Source organism: Semicossyphus pulcher, unplaced genomic scaffold (assembly GCF_022749685.1).
Source record: "Semicossyphus pulcher isolate SPU_LCO1_2020_fin unplaced genomic scaffold, fSemPul1.0.p SCAF_5, whole genome shotgun sequence".
Taxonomy (NCBI): Eukaryota; Metazoa; Chordata; class Actinopteri; order Labriformes; family Labridae; genus Semicossyphus; species Semicossyphus pulcher.
In genome coordinates this window covers 3,119,004-3,136,599 of record NW_027211726.1, presented here as the reverse complement: position 1 = coordinate 3,136,599, position 17,596 = coordinate 3,119,004, and positions in this window count along the sequence as shown.

Sequence of the window (17,596 nt, the reverse complement as noted above, 5' to 3'; positions counted from 1 at the left end):
TATATTCTAACAGTGAATTGTCCTGAGACTTTCTTTCTTTGATACAGACTGTATCATTAAAGATAAGATTAGATAAGATACACTTTATTGATCAGCTCAAAGTAAAGGACAGGGTAAAACAAGTGATGGATAAAAGAGGCAAGACAAAAAGACAATAAAATACAATAATATAAAAATAATCCTAAATATATACACTATGTACACCTTTCACTTATTGTGGATGGTTACGTTTTTGTGCAAAAAAACTGCACCAAAAACACACACGGTGTGTATCATGGTGATATGGTTGATGATGAGTAAAGTGAAATATTGCAGAATAAATAAAAATTGCACATGAGAGGTATTAGCACAGACATAATTGCACGGTATGGATGAGGTAATAAAAATGCATCAGTACATGTACCAAAGTATACTTTAATAATATGTTACAGTAGATATGGACACATAGAAAAACAGTGCAAAGCAGCTGCCATGTAGTGACTGGTGGATGAGTGACAGAGTATTGTGATCAGACAGTGATGCTGATGTTATAAAGTCTGACTGCAGATGGGCTGAAGGATCTGCGGTAGCGCTCCTTCTCGCAGGGTGGGTGTCTCAGTCTGCTGCTGAAGGAGCTGCTTAAGGTCCCCACAGTCTCATGCAGGGGGTGGGAGGGGTTGTCCATGATAGATGTCAGCTTGGCTAACATCCTCCTCTCACCCACCTCCTCTATGGAGTCCAGAGGACAGTCCAGGACAGAACCGGCCCTCCTGACCAGTCTGTTTAGTCTCTTCCTGTCCCTCTCTGTGCTCCCTCCTCCCCAGCAGACCACTGCATAGAAAAGTGCAGACGTCACCACAGTGCCGTAAAATGTCCGTAACAGAGCCCCGCATACTCCAGAGGACCTCAGTCTCCTCAGCAGGTGCAAGACGTCTGTGTTGTGTGACCAGTCCAGTTTGTTACTGAGGTGAACTCCCAGGTACTTGTAGGTCTCCACCCTCTCAATATCCAATCCCTGGATGTTCACCGGTGCAGTCCGGGGTGTCCTCCTGCAGAAGTCAATCACCACCTCCTTCGTCTTGCTGGCGTTGAGCTGAAGATGGTTGAGCTCACACCAGTCGACAAACTCCGTGATGACCTCACTGTACTCCTGTTCGTTCCCCTCGGATACACACCCGATGATGGCTGTATCATCGCAGAGCTTCTGGAGGTGACAGCTCCCAGAGTCGTAACTGTAGTCTGAAGTGTACAGGGTGAAGACAAAGGGGGAGAGCACTGTACCCTGTGGAGCCCCTGTGCTGCAGACCACCATGTCTGAGTGAGTGAACTGTAGCTGACATCAACATATCATGCTGTTTCCCCCTCAGAGCTCAAAAACTTGAATAATCTTATAGAACACTGATCTGGTGATTTGTGGACATGTTAGTCACATGTTTCGTATTTTTTCTGTGTTGGTTCTTTTTAATTTTTTTCATAAAATGTAAAACTGAGATGAATTTTCAATAAACAGGTGTTTGTGAGTTATTTGTGTCCTGTAATAAAAAAGGGAACAACTCTTCATATAAAAACTGTGACTCCAGTCTGAGACCTTTATCTCCTTCATTTTTAGTCATATAAAAATCACAGCAAAGAAAAAGCATTTTAAGAAATCAAACGCTTCATGTTTTCTGAAGAGACTCTGATCAACTCATAATAACAACATGAACTGTGTGCCACAGTAGGTACGAGGGAGACGCTTCACAGAATAAGATGGTAGTAACTTTGTGTTGAGCATGGACCTAGAAATGAATGAGACTCTTTGTTCTTTCACTCATCACCTGAGTCAAAGTACCTGATCCATTAATCACACTTTCATTGGAATAATGGATCATCTTGGAACGTGTCCAGTCTCCTTGTGGAATAACAGAGTTTCAGTTTGATGTACTTTGTGCACAACAATTAGCCCTTTAGCTCCACTGTTTTATCTTGTTTGATGGTTTTACTGCAGAAACAGACGACTGACAGATGTTACCAACTGGCTGAAGTGATAACAGAGTTCTCACAGCTTCATCTTTGGACATTTAACTTCAGTGAGGAGCCAAATATATGTGAGCTAACATATAAAAACATATCATTTAAAGGATGTAAAGCTTTGTTTGGACCTTATAAGTTCTCAGATGATCATCTGTCTTTGTGTTTTCTTTGAATTATGAGGTTGAAATGGTACTGAGTCAGTGTGCAGGAAGGTTTGAGGTCAAAGGTCATGACCAACCCTTTCTCATCCTACACTGTTTGTTTGACAAAACAGATAAGATAATATGATTATAACTGAATAAAATAGATGAAAGCTGTTGTTTGTACTTTAAAAAAGTGTGTGTGTGTGTGTGTGTGTGTGTGTATGTGTGTGTGTGTGTGTGTGTGTGTGTGTGTGCGTGTGTGCGTGTGTGCGTGTGTGTGTGTGTGTGTGTGTGTGTGTGTGTCCTCAGTGAAGTGTATCAGTCTCTGCAGTAGCTTCCAGCTGCAGCAGTCAGTTCAGTTTCTGTTCAGTCTGACTGAGGGAGGTTTTTGTACGACCCTTTTTCACTGTGTGAGCACACCTTGACTGTTGATCTCATGATAACTCTGACAGTAGTAAACTGCTGCATCTTCAGCCTGGACTCCACTGATGGTCAGAGTGAAGTCAGAGTTTGATCCACTGCCTGTAAAACGACCTGGAATCCCTGATGCTCGAGTGCTAGCATAGTAAATGAGCAGTTTAGGAGTTCCTCCATCTTTCTGTTGGTACCAGTGTAAGTAGCTTGAGCCATAAACATTCTGACTGGTCCTACATGTGATCCTGACGGAGCCTCCCACAGCAGTGCTCACTGCTGCAGGCTGAGTCACTGTGACCTGGCCTCTGGACTCTGAGGATACAGAGACAAACACATAAAGCAGCGTCATGGTTTTGTCGGCTTCATTTCAGAGGGACGGATGTTCATAGAGGAGAGGAGTTTGATTCTCTGGACTTTACCTGTGAAGCAGCAGCAGAGGAGAGTCCAGATGAGGACGGAGGTCAAAGTCATGTTTTTGATGAGGAGGATTTCTGTGGCTTCTGTTGTCATGAAGGACAGCTGTCAGTCATCCAGTGTTCAACTGTCTAGGACTATAAACTCTCCCAGAGCACTGGAGCATGGTGCTGCTGATGCAAAGTGGCTCTCTATGGAAATGCTCTGACCGACCGATAACGAGCAGATCATTTAAATCAAGTGTGTTAGAGTCAGAGAAACCTAAACATACTGGAAGGTAGCTCTCCAGGAGCAGGATTTAGTACCCCTGATATAGTCATAATGATATGCATAGAAACACATAGCAAAGCAATAAACATAACCATAAACCATTTGGATATAATAATGCAGCGTGGGGAGGACAAAGACATTTAATAATGTAGATCTGTGTTGATCTCTCTGTCTGTCTGTCACTGTTAACAGAGACTCCAGTCTGCTGTGTATCTCATGTACTGTGTTTCACACAGAGCTGTGGAGGAGCTTCAGGCTTCACCATCAAACTAAGTTGTATATCACGTCATCGCTTCAGTCCGTGATCACCTGCTCCCTCCCTCTGTGCCTCTGCAGCGCAGTTTGTGTTTTATAATGTTTTTTAAGGTCTAATGAGGTGAATGAGGCTCCTTGTATGTTCACAGGGCATGAGGCTATATAATCTGTGTGTGCCTGTCATCACTAAATCGGTGCCGATGATGACGAGATAACTGTTCGACCTCATCAAGTGTTTCTCCACTGACTAGTACACATGGTTGTTGGCCCTCTGCTGGCTGGCGGGAGAAGAACATGCATACAGTTTATTTTTGTATTGAGATGTAAGCATGAGTTTTGAAGTCAATGAGACACCGGCACCATAGCAGCAGATAGTATGACAGCAGCTTCTTGTTCTGTTCTCGCATGTGCAGATACTACTGTGTCATCAGCATATCATTGCACTTTTATAATTGCAGGTTCAACAAATGTTTATAGATTCTCATTAATTAGAGAAATAATCTCACAAAACTTTAGAAAACATTATTAAGTGAAATTATATATGATCATCTGTATTAACATGCTTTATGAAAGAGTTTACATGAAACTGATGATGATAGATTTATCAGAGAGAGAATTGATCAAACAGTATAAACATGTTTTAATAAAGTTAGTGTTATTAGTGTAAATTGTTTGAATGACATGTTTATAATGAGGTTTGTTTAGTTCTGTTGTTGTCTTTCAGTCTCTGTGCAGCTGTTGACTCAGATCAGTTCCTCTAAGCTGAGGGAGGTTTTTGTACGACGTTGTATCACTGTGTGAGCGGGAAGCTGTTACTCTGCTGACAGTAATAATCTCCTGCATCTTCAGTCTGGACTCCTCTGATGGTTAAAGTGAAGTCAGTTCCAGATCCACTCCCACTGAGACGATCTGAAACTCCAGACTGACGGTTTGTAGCATCATGAATCAGGAGTTTGTGTTTCGGCTGACTAGTGAACCAGAAACAGAGGCCGGAGGCAGAGAGTAGGGCAGCGATGTTAGTTTATTCAAGTCATCTTGAGTCTGAGCTGCAGGGATCCAGTGCAGAGGGAGTCAGGGGAAGGAGCAGAAGACGAAGGCAGCAGGAGGTCGGGAGACAGATGCAAGAGTCGGCTGGAGAAACTGCAGAAACAGGAAACAGGAGTTAGGGTTCGAAGTATACTGGCAAAAGAGTAATACTTTCTATTGGCTTAAAGGTGACTAACTGCATAAACAGAGGCTGCTTCTCAGGTCTCTTATTTGATATATCCTCGCTCGAAACGGAAATAGTTCCGGAGCCGCCATATTGAGGACCGTCTCAAATGCCTTATCACTGCTCGGAGGAGAGAGGAGGGAGTTCAGAGGAGCGACAAGCGAGGATACACGAGAACAGCCTCCACGGAGGTCTTTCACCGGCCGACACGCCCCCTTATTACAGATCAGTTAGTGATTGGACGCTGCAGCAGATCGGACTTATGTGAAACTTCACAACATCGCTGGAGTTTCATATCGCAGAGAGGAAGAAGCAGACCTTAAAACAGACTTTACAGGGCACCTTGAAACCGACTATAAACAACGTCGGTATAAAGAGTCGGTATTATAAATTAAAATTAGCGAAAACAAATTAATTTCTATTAAATTTAAATAAAAACGAAATACCTGTCGTCATGATCAGTTATTTACCTGTTAACTTTTATTACAGATGAATGAATGAGTTCAGAGGGAGCAGGAGAGTCCCTGATCATCAGTGAGGTCGGGTTTGATCAGCGTCATGTGATTTCTATTTACCCTGAAACTTTTAGCCTGATCAATAATGTTCATAGTTCATGAACAGACAGTATTTGGGCTGATTAAATAATGAATTCAGATCAGGTTATCAGTGATCAAAATATAAATAATCAATAAATGATATAAAGACATAGTGCCGGTAGGTGTCCTTATGGCACTAAGCAGCAGGAACACAGACTGCAGCCTGTTCTTCATGTGCAGGTGTTTGTTACACAGGTAACAGGTTACAGAGAGGAAACACTGTTACTGTGTGTTTCATTAGAATACAGAGCACATGTGTGCAGACACAAACAGCTGTTAGAGCAGACTGACAGCTGACGCGATCATCACAAACGGACGTCGCAGCACGTGACGCTTCAGAGGAAAGGACGTCTCTCAAAAAACATTCCCTCGTTTCCTCTCTCCTCTCCTGGTTTCCTCGCGTCTCTCCATGCATCTCTGATGGGAGGGACTTAGACACAAGTGAAGGAAGCATGGATGCAATTTAAGAGACTCCGATCTGGCAGGTTGGAGGAGTCAGGACTGGATCTTTATAGCAGGCTGAGTTTGATGCTTTGCAGCTGACAGCCTGGCTCCAGCACAACTACTTCCACTCCTGCAATTACCCACACACACACACACACACACACACACACACACACACACAGACAGGAGGGGGGGGGGGGGGGGGAGCTATGTAGGAGACCATTACAGTTTAGGAGCTTCACCTGGATTCTGAAGGTACCAGTGCAATTCACTACCTACAGATACCTACAGATCTGTGGACTTGAGACTTGCTCTACTAACATTGATGACTTGGACTTGACTTGAGACAGATGACTCGTAAGGACTTGACGTTTTATGACCTCTTCTGACCTTTTTTCAATTAAATATTTCCTTTGTTACGTTACGTTTTGATTCATGATTGGGTGATTTTTAGTGCAGTGTGCGCAAACCTGGCACTCTACAGGACGCAGCAGGGACAATGCCAGAGACAGCAAACAAAAAATCATTACATTAGGCTTTAAGGAGTCTGTAATGGATGACTATAAAAAGAAAAGAACGACGGTTTGCAAAGTATACGCTTTGAAAATAAGTGACACGATGACCACCACATCAAACTTAGGTACCAAATTGTGTCTGTTTCGCTTATTTATCAGCTGGTCAAGCGTGAACTAGAAACTAACATTAAGTTTAAGCTGTGTTAGACTCGTATCAATAATGTGTTTTATTGAGAAGACGTCGGGGGACTGATTCGGGGCCATATAACCAGGTAAACTAACGTTGTGCGGGCAAGTTGCTATGGCTACAGAGCTACATGCTCATGACTAAATGGTTCCAGGTGACATGTTAACCTGAGTCCTCTCGTGACGCCATCGACCCCTTCCTCTGTCCTTTAAGCCGCTCTTTAATACACATTTAACGTTCATTTTGTCCCCGCTCTGTTACGATCACTTTGCTGCCAGTGTTGTTAATGTTAGCGTAACTCAAGAGCTGTCATGAACGTTATAATGCATTATGGTCACTGCATGGGTCCATGCATGTTGTGCACACAAATGGTTAAAAAGCAAAGCAATGACAGATGAGAAGAACCTCAGATGTTTTGTTTTCAATTGTTTAGATCGGAGTTGTGTTGGAAATAGACTCAACTTTTCACCACAACTGTTGTTTAAATCATTATGTTTGAAGTATGTGTGTCAGTGTGTGTGTGTGTGTGTGTGTGTGTGTGTGTGTGTGTGTGTGTGTCCTCAGTGAAGTGTATCAGTCTCTGCAGTAGCTTCCAGCTGCAGCAGTCAGTTCAGTTTCTGTTCAGTCTGACTGAGGGAGGTTTTTGTACGACGCTTTTTCACTGTGTGAACACAACCTGACTGTTGATGTAGTGATAACTCTGACAGTAGTAAACTGCTGCATCTTCAGCCTGGACTCCACTGATGGTCAGAGTGAAGTCAGAGTTTGATCCACTGCCTGTAAAACGACCTGGAATCCCTGATTCTCGATAGCTAGCAGCATAAATGAGCAATTTAGGAGTTCCTCCATCTTTCTGTTGGTACCAGCCTAAGTTGTTAGAGCCATAAACATTCTGACTGGTCCTACATGTGATGGTGACGGAGCCTCCCACAGCAGAGCTCACTGCTGCAGGCTGAGTCACTGTGACCTGGCCTCTGGACTCTGAGGATACAGAGACAAACACATAAAGCAGCGTCATGGTTTTGTCGGCTTCATTTCAGAGGGACGGATGTTCATAGAGGAGAGGAGTTTGATTCTCTGGACTTTACCTGTGAAGCAGCAGCAGAGGAGAGTCCAGATGAGGACGGAGGTCAAAGTCATGTTTTTGATGAGGAGGATTTCTGTGGCTTCTGTTGTCATGAAGGACAGCTGTCAGTCATCCAGTGTTCAACTGTCAGGACTATAAACTCTCCCAGAGCACTGGAGCATGGTGCTGCTGATGCAAAGTGGCTCTCTATGGAAATGCTCTGACCGACTCCAACAGGGACTCTGCTTCTGGTTTCACCCTGCTGCTGCTCTCAGTCTGCACTGTGTTGAGCTGTCTGTCTCTGTTTTGCATGTTTGTCTGTCACCATTAAATCAGTCAAGGCAGGTAAAAGTGCATTGGTGTAAATTGCCACACGTAATTATTGCACAAGCATATTAAATATATTGCACATATTGTATAATAAATAAAATGTCACAAAGAGTCACTGTGTGTGTGTGTGTGTGTGTGTGTGTGTGTGTGTGTGTGTGTGTGTGTGTGTGTGTGTGTTTGTGTGTGCGTGCGTGCGTGCGTGCGTGCATGCGTGCGTGTGTGTGTGTGTTGAGAGATTGTATGGCTTTGGGAAAGAAACTGTTCAACAGTCTGGTGGTTCGTGTTTTAATTGACCTGTATCGCCTCCCTGAGGTCAGGAGGTCAAGCAGGTGTTGGCCGGGGTGAGGAGAGTCCTTGACACTGTTCTTTGCCTGGGAGAGGTAGCGGGTGTCTGCAATGTCCTGCTGTGAGGGAAGAGGGCAGCCGATGATTTTCAGTGCTGTGTTAACGACCCTCTGTAGTGCTTTTTGTCAGCTGCTGAACAGCCCACATACCACCCTGAGAGGCAGGATGTTAGGATGCTCTCTGTGGCAGAGCAGTAGAAGGCCAGCAGCAGCTTTCCACACAAGTTGTTTTTCCTCAGGACCCGCAGGAAGTGCAGCCGCTGCTGAGCCTTTTTCACAGCAGCTGTGACGTTGGTTGACCAGGAGAGGTTCTCTGAAATGTGGGTCACCAGGAATTTAAAGCTGTGCAGTCTTTCCACACAGTCCTGTTGATAAAGTTGGGAGGGTGGTCAGCTCTATGTTTCCTGAACACCAGGGTGACTTTTTTGGTTTTCTTTGTGTTCAGGGTCAGATTATTTTGCAGAGCACCACAACGTCAGAGTCTGGACCTCATCCTGGGAGGTGGATTCATCCCCACCTGAGATGAGCCCAACCACCGTCGGGTCATCCGCAAATTCTATAATAGAGTTTGAGGCATGGGTGGGTGTGCAGTCAAATGTGTAAAGTGAGGACAGTAGTGGGCTCAGCTCCAGCCCTGTGGGGAGCCAGTGCTGAGAGTGAGGGTGGGACGATAGCATGTGCAAGGGATAACTTTTTTTAAATCACAGAATGAGAGGAAAGGTTTTATTTTAAGATAAGATAAGATAATCCTTCATTGATCCCCAGGGGCGAAATTCGGGTGTTACAGCAGTACCAAGACAAAGTAGCAAGTCAGTGAATACAGTATAAAAAATAAATAAGAATAGATAGATAAATAAAATATAGGAGGGATACATATAAAAATACAAGGTATGTACAAGTGTTATACAACTTTTGGAAAGGTGCGAAGCTGACGAAACTGCTTTTTCCTGACTGTTAAATGTAAAGGCAGAGTCAAAGAGTCTTCAGAGTCTTCATCAAGTCAAAGATGGCTTAAGGTGGACAGTTCACCTAAACTGTTGGTGATCAGTTTGATCAAATCTGGAGGCCCAAAAAGTATGACTTCGGATCTGTAGTCATTCAGTTGGTGGAAATTTTGATCCATCCAGCTTTTTATCTCTTCAAGGCATTCTCTGAAGCAATTTAGATTCATGTTATTGTTTAGTGCCAGGCGGAGATAGAGCTGGGTGTCGTCAGCATAGCACTGGGAGGAGATGTTGTGCCTCTGAATGATTTTGCCTATTGGCAGCATATAAATGGAAAAGAGAAATGGGCCTAGGATGGAGCCTTGTGGCACTCCGCAGTATAAGTTGGATGTAGAGGAGGTAGAGTTGCCTGAATTTACCAAGAAAGTTCTGTTACTGAGGTAGGAGGTGAACCAGCTGAAGGCAGTGCCACAAACCCCAACCCCATGCTTGAGACGGTCGGTCAAAATGGCCTGATCCACTGTGCCGAAGGCGGCACTGAGGTCCAGTAAGACCAGGATAGAACAGTTTCTAGATTCGACAGTCAGAAGAAGGCCGTTATGGACTTTCAATAATGCAGACCATGTACTGTGAGCCGCCTGAAAACCTGACTGAAAATTATCCAGGATGTTTTTTTGGACAAGATGTAGCAACAGTTTGGACTATTAGGACCTTGGACAGGAAGGGTAGTTTTGAGATGGGTTGGTAGTTACGAGGTAATCCAGGGTCTAAGTTGGGCTTTTTTAGAATGGGCTGGAGTGTTTGAAACAGGAGGGAATGGAACCAGAGGACAGAGAGCTGTTTATAATGGAAAGGATGCTGGAACTTATAAAGTCAAAGGCCTCCTTACAGAGATGACTTGGGACTCCGTAAAGGGGGCAGGTGGCAGAATTCATGGTAAAACCAATCTTCCTGAGTGAAGCCAAGGAGATCAGTTGGAAACTGACTAGAGAGACAGCCCGGTCTCTGGTAGGGGCAACAATGTTTTCAACTTTATGTGTGAAGGACTAAAATAATTCTTCACATTTAGATGAAGACACGTCTAAGCTTGATGTGGGAAAGGGCCAAGTGAGAGACTTTATAGCGCTGAAGATGAGCTCATGATCATGTTCTTGGAGATGAGACGAGATCGGACGTATGTCCTGTGAATTGTAAAGAGTTTTAGACTAATCAATGAAATACAAGTTTGCGTGTGTGTGTGTGTGTGTGTGTGTGTGTGTGTGTCCTCAGTGAAGTGTATCAGTCTCTGCAGTAGCTTCCAGCTGCAACAGTCAGTTCAGTTTCTGTTCAGTCTGACTGAGGGAGGTTTTTGTACGACGCTTTTTCACTGTGTGAACACATGCTGACTGTTGATGTAGTGTTGACTCTGACAGTAGTAAACTGCTGCATCTTCAGCCTGGACTCTACTGATGGTCAGAGTGAAGTCAGAGTTTGATCCACTGCCTGTAAAACGACCTGGAATCCCTGATGCTCGAGTGCTAGCAGCATATATGAGCAGTTCAGTAGTTCCTCCATCTTTCTGTTGATACCAGGCTAAACGTTGCTTTGAATTATAAACAAGAACATCCTGACTGGTCCGACATGTGATCCTGACGGAGCCTCCCAGAGCAGAGCTCACTGCTGCAGGCTGAGTCACTGTGACCTGGCCTCTGGACTCTGAGGATACAGAGACAAACACATAAAGCAGCGTCATGGTTTTGTCGGCTTCATTTCAGAGGGACGGATGTTCATAGAGGAGAGGAGTTTGATTCTCTGGACTTTACCTGTGAAGCAGCAGCAGAGGAGAGTCCAGATGAGGACGGAGGTCAAAGTCATGTTTTTGATGAGGAGGATTTCTGTGGCTTCTGTTGTCATGAAGGACAGCTGTCAGTCATCCAGTGTTCAACTGTCAGGACTATAAACTCTCCCAGAGCACTGGAGCATGGTGCTGCTGATGCAAAGTGGCTCTCTATGGAAATGCTCTGACCGACTCCAACAGGGACTTTTATTACCCTGATGATGCTGTTTAATAATGGATCAATCAATGAATCTGACTATTGATTAAACATCTTTTAACACCAATCCAATCTGATTTTAGGTTCATGTTTCTGGACAAATTGATGTAGAAAAAATGTCTTTGGTTCTAACAAATTAAACACTACAGAAACAAAATAGTTCCAACATTAAAACATGATCAATAAAAACATGCTGTCTTAAACTTTGTAGCATTGTATTATTGTCAGTTTTGATTGAATGTGTAAAAATCTTGCACACAGAGACTCATTTTGGTGAGTTTGTTTGTGTCAAAGTCAGAGAGCCGTGTCTCTCTACAGTGAGAGGTTTTTGTACGGCGGCTCAATGAGTTTGTATCACTGTGGTACACGTTCGGTGGAGGAACCAGACTGCATGTTGGAAGTAAGTCAAATATTTACACTTGAAATGATTTCAGGAGCTTCTTTTCTTTATTGTTTCTTTCTATTCAAACTGTAGGACAAAAGTTTCCTTTCACTTTTTAATTGAATGTTTTTACAGGGATATAGACACAATTCAGCCCAGCAATAGAAATACAAAAAATCATTGTAATGGAAAATATAAAGCTGGGTTAATTATAGTTTCTCACTTTCATTGTAGAATTGCATCTTGGTAGTTTGAAAGTTTAGTTCAGTGTGTCAAAGTCAGAGAGCCGTGTCTCTCTACAGTGAGAGGTTTTTGTACGGCGGCTCAATGAGTTTGTATCACTGTGGTGGACTTTTGGTGGAGGAACCAGACTGCATGTTGGAAGTAAGTTTCTGCACAAATACTAAATCTAATGTGTAAAGTAATGTTTCAATTCAGTTTGTTCATGTTTGATGCAGAAAATATTTCTTTTTTAAATGTGACACTTTAACTATGAATGTTTGTATTTGTCCTCCTTTACCATGGAGGTTCACTCAGGACAGTTCACTAAACAGTTCTTTACAAATTAGTGTCAGACTGAAAGTTCAACTTGAAGCTTGAAGTGCAGAAAATATAAAACCTGTTTTTCAAATGTTTTGTCAATATTACATTTCATTTTACAAATCAATGATAACCGTTTGGACATGAATTAAGTGTCATTGATTGAAGTCAAATGAACGATGTAAAGATAAATCATTCCATTTAAAAATGAACACTATCTCAGATATTTTCAAAAACTGTTTGACATTTTGAAAATCTATTGACCTGTTTGATTAGGATGGTCATTTGATTGTTACTTCATATTTTCACTTTGCTTCTGTTTTGACTCAAAAGTTTATAATACTGTTTGTTAACGCTTGTTATAATTATGCAGAAGAAGTTTTAAAATCAGGCCAAATTTCATATTTCAATTCAAGCTTAGTTCTGTGTATTTCAGGTCATTCTGTGTGATGATTGTCTCTGTGCTGATGTGCATGAGAGGCTTCTTAAAGGGAAGTGAAACAATGTGTGAGTGAGTGACTGATGGAGCAGAAAAAACATCTGACAGAAACTCCTTAAAGCACAAAATCAACTCTCACACAGTAAAGGTGTCCGAGTGTCTGCTGTTTGATTGACAGCTGTGTGCTCCCTGTCCTCTAACCTGATTGGTGTCTCCTAGGTGATGTCCGTCCCACCCTGACGGTGCTGCCCCCCTCCAGTGAGGAGCTGCAGCAGGGGAAGGCCACGCTCATGTGCCTGGCCAACAAGGGCTTCCCCTCAGACTGGAGTCTGGCCTGGAAGGTGGACGGCGGCAGCAGCAGCAGCGGGGCGCAGAGCAGGAGCCCCGGGGTGCTGGAGAAGGACGGCCGCTACAGCTGGAGCAGCACCCTGAGGCTCACTGCAGACCAGTGGAGGAAGGTGGGCTCTGTGACCTGTGAGGCCTCCCAGGGCTCCCAGACTCCTCTCTCAGAGACTCTGAGGAGAGACCAGTGTTCCCAGTACTGATCTGACTCACTGGGACTCTGCTCCTGGTTTTCCTCTGCTCCTGCTCTCAGTCCGACCCCCTGTCTCTTAAACTCTTTTTCTCTCTGTTTCAACATGAACGTGTTTCTGCTTGTGTTAATGGTTTCACCATTTCAAACAATAAAGATTTGATCATGTATATTCTAACAGTGAATTGTCCTGAGACTTTCTTTCTTTGATACAGACTGTATCATTAAAGATAAGATTAGATAAGATACACTTTATTGATCGGCTCAAAGTAAAGGACAGGGTAAAACAAGTGATGGATAAAAGAGGCAAGACAAAAAGACAATAAAATACAATAATATAAAAATAATCATAAATATATACACTATGTACACCTTTCACTTATTGTGGATGGTTACGTTTTTGTGCAAAAAAACTGCACCAAAAACACACACGGTGTGTATCATGGTGATATGGTTGATGATGAGTAAAGTGAAATATTGCAGAATAAATAACAATTGCACATGAGAGGTATTAGCACAGACATAATTGCACGGTATGGATGAGGTAATAAAAATGCATCAGTACATGTACCAAAGTATACTTTAATAATATGTTACAGTAGATATGCATACATAGAAAAACAGTGCAAAGCAGCTGCCATGTAGTGACTGGTGGATGAGTGACAGAGTATTGTGATCAGACAGTGATGCTGATGTTATAAAGTCTGACTGCAGATGGGCTGAAGGATCTGCGGTAGCGCTCCTTCTCGCAGGGTGGGTGTCTCAGTCTGCTGCTGAAGGAGCTGTTTAAGGTCCCCACAGTCTCGTGCAGGGGGTGGGAGGGGTTGTCCATGATAGATGTCAGCTTGGCTAACATCCTCCTCTCACCCACCTCCTCTATGGAGTCCAGAGGACAGTCCAGGACAGAACCGGCCCTCCTGACCAGTCTGTTTAGTCTCTTCCTGTCCCTCTCTGTGCTCCCTCCTCCCCAGCAGACCACTGCATAGAAAAGTGCAGACGTCACCACAGTGCCGTAAAATGTCCGTAACAGAGCCCCGCATACTCCAGAGGACCTCAGTCTCCTCAGCAGGTGCAAGACGTCTGTGTTGTGTGACCAGTCCAGTTTGTTACTGAGGTGAACTCCCAGGTACTTGTAGGTCTCCACCCTCTCAATATCCAATCCCTGGATGTTCACCGGTGCAGTCCGGGGTGTCCTCCTGCAGAAGTCAATCACCACCTCCTTCGTCTTGCTGGCGTTGAGCTGAAGATGGTTGAGCTCACACCAGTCGACAAACTCCGTGATGACCTCCCTGTACTCCTGTTCGCTCCCCTCAGATACACACCCGATGATGGCTATATCATCGCAGAGCTTCTGGAGGTGACAGCTCCCAGAGTCGTAACTGTAGTCTGAAGTGTACAGGGTGAAGACAAAGGGGGAGAGCACTGTACCCTGTGGAGCCCCTGTGCTGCAGACCACCATGTCCGAGTCAGTGAACTGTAGCTGACATCAACATATCATGCTGTTTCCCCCTCAGAGCTCAAAAACTTGAATAATCTTATAGAACACTGATCTGGTGATTTGTGGACATGTTAGTCACATGTTTGGTATTTTTTCTGTGTTGGTTCTTTTTAATTTTTTTCATAAAATGTAAAACTGAGAAGAATTTTCAATAAACAGGTGTTTGTGAGTTATTTGTGTCCTGTAATAAAAAAGGGAACAACTCTTCATATAAAAACTGTGACTCCAGTCTGAGACCTTTATCTCCTTCATTTTTAGTCATATAAAAATCACAGCAAAGAAAAAGCATTTTAAGAAATCAAACGCTTCATGTTTTCTGAAGAGACTCTGATCAACTCATAATAACAACATTAACTGTGTGCCACAGTAGGTACGAGGGAGACGCTTCACAGAATAAGATGGTAGTAACTTTGTGTTGAGCATGGACCTAGAAATGAATGAGACTCTTTATTCTTTCACTCATCACCTGAGTCAAAGTACCTGATCCATTAATTACACTTTCATTGGAATAATGGATCATCTTGGAACGTGTCCAGTCTCCTTGTGGAATAATAGAGTTTCAGTTTGATGTACTTTGTGCACAACAATTAGCCCTTTAGCTCCACTGTTTTATCTTGTTTGATGGTTTTACTGCAGAAACAGACGACTGACAGATGTTACCAACTGGCTGAAGTGATAACAGAGTTCTCACAGCTTCATCTTTGGACATTTAACTTCAGTGAGGAGCCAAATATATGTGAGCTAACATATAAAAACATATCATTTAAAGGATGTAAAGCTTTGTTTGGACCTTATAAGTTCTCAGATGATCATCTGTCTTTGTGTTTTCTTTGAATTATGAGGTTGAAATGGTACTGAGTCAGTGTGCAGGAGGGGTCAAAGGTCATGAGTCTTCTCTTTAATTGTCCCATTTTGCCTGACAGGGTGGGTAGGTGTGGTTGTGTGTGTGTGTGGGTGTGTGTGTGTGTGTGTGTGTGTGTGTGTGTGTGTGTGTAGGTGTGGTTGTGTGTGTGTGTGTGTGTGTGTGTGTGTGTGTGTAGGTGTGGGTGTGTGTGTGTGTGTGTGTGTGTGTGTGTATGTGTGTGTGTGTGTGTGTGTGTGTGCGTGTGTGTGTGTGCGTGTGTGCGTGCGTGTGTGTGTGTGTGTGTGTGTGTGTGCGTGTGTGCGTGTGTGTGTGTGTGTGTGTGTGTGTGTGTGTGTGTGCGTGTGTGTGCGTGTGTGTGTGTGTGTTTGTGTGTGTGTGTGTGTCCTCAGTGAAGTGTATCAGTCTCTGCAGTAGCTTCCAGCTGCAGCAGTCAGTTCAGTTTCTGTTCAGTCTGACTGAGGGAGGTTTTTGTACGACGCTTTTTCACTGTGTGAACACAGGTCCACTGTGAAGACTCTGACAGTAGTAAACTGCTGCATCTTCAGCCTGGACTCCACTGATGGTCAGAGTGAAGTCAGACTTTGATCCACTGCCTGTAAAACGACCTGGAATCCCTGATGCTCGATTGCTAGTAATATAAATGAGCAATTTAGGAGTTCCTCCATCTTTCTGTTGGTACCAGTGTAAGTAGCTTGAGCCATAAACATTCTGACTGGTCCTACATGTGATGGTGACGGAGCCTCCCACAGCAGTGCTCACTGCTGCAGGCTGAGTCACTGTGACCTGGCCTCTGGACTCTGAGGATACAGAGACAAACACATAAAGCAGCGTCATGGTTTTGTCGGCTTCATTTCAGAGGGACGGAGGAGAGGAGTTTGATTCTCTGGACTTTACCTGTGAAGCAGCAGCAGAGGAGAGTCCAGATGAGGACGGAGGTCAAAGTCATGTTTTTGATGAGGAGGATTTCTGTGGCTTCTGTTGTCATGAAGGACAGCTGTCAGTCATCCAGTGTTCAACTGTCAGGACTATAAACTCTCCCAGAGCACTGGAGCATGGTGCTGCTGATGCAAAGTGGCTCTCTATGGAAATGCTCTGACCGACTCCAACAGGGACTCTGCTTCTGATTTCACCCTGCTGCTGCTCTCAGTCTGCACTGTGTTGAGCTGTCTCTCTCTGTTTTGCATGTTCGTCTGTTACCATTAAAATTGGTCATATTTGGTATATAATCTAGTCCAGGGGTGTCCAATCCTGCTCCTGGAGAGCTACTTTCCTGCTCTTTTCAGGTTTCTCTCTATACTCTAACACACCTGATTCAAAGGTTCTGCTCATTATCAATCCTCTGAGAAGCTTCATTTGATTGATAACGAGCAGATGATTAAATTCAGGTGTTAGAGTACGGAGAAACCTAAAACATGCTGGAAGGTAGCTCTCCGGGGGCAGGATTGGGCACCCCTGATATAGTCGTACTGATACACGTAGCAACACATAGCAAAGCAACAGAAAACCAACGAGTCACATCACTGAAGTCTACTGTTGATGCTTCAGATGTTTTAAGTCCTTAACTTGTAAGAAGAAATAATTAATTATTTGAATAAATTTAAGGTCAGAAAATTGATGAGATCAAAATTGATTTTGGGATGTATAACTGGATATCATTAGCGTACAAGAGAATCTTCACTTTGTGTTACTCAGAAAAGTTGCAGCATTTCTGTCTTATAAAAGTTTGAATATGAAAGTTTTCAGATGTTTCTATTTCATCATGTCTTAATTTTGTGTGCAAAAATGTTAGGCCCATTTACCTCAAGCTGAGGTGAAGCTCATCATACACACACTTGTTGTAACTTTATTATAATTATATTATTATAAGTGGTCCAGAGGGCTGTTGTATGACTCATGATTTCAGTTCATTAAACGACCTCATCACACCTGTCTATATTTCTTGTTCCCACTGGCTCCCCTTATAGTCTATCCCTAAGTAACCTGAGGCCGGGGAGACAGCATTCTTCTCAAGTACAACAACTCCAATGTCAAGATTAGACTAAAGGGTGACAGTGAGATCCTCCAATCTCACAAACTTGATTCACATTCCCTGTAAGCAAAATATCCTCGCCCCTGCTTCTGCAGGTCTTTTGCAATTCGTTCTGGATCCTATTTTCAATGGGCTGTCTTCTCCTACACTGAGA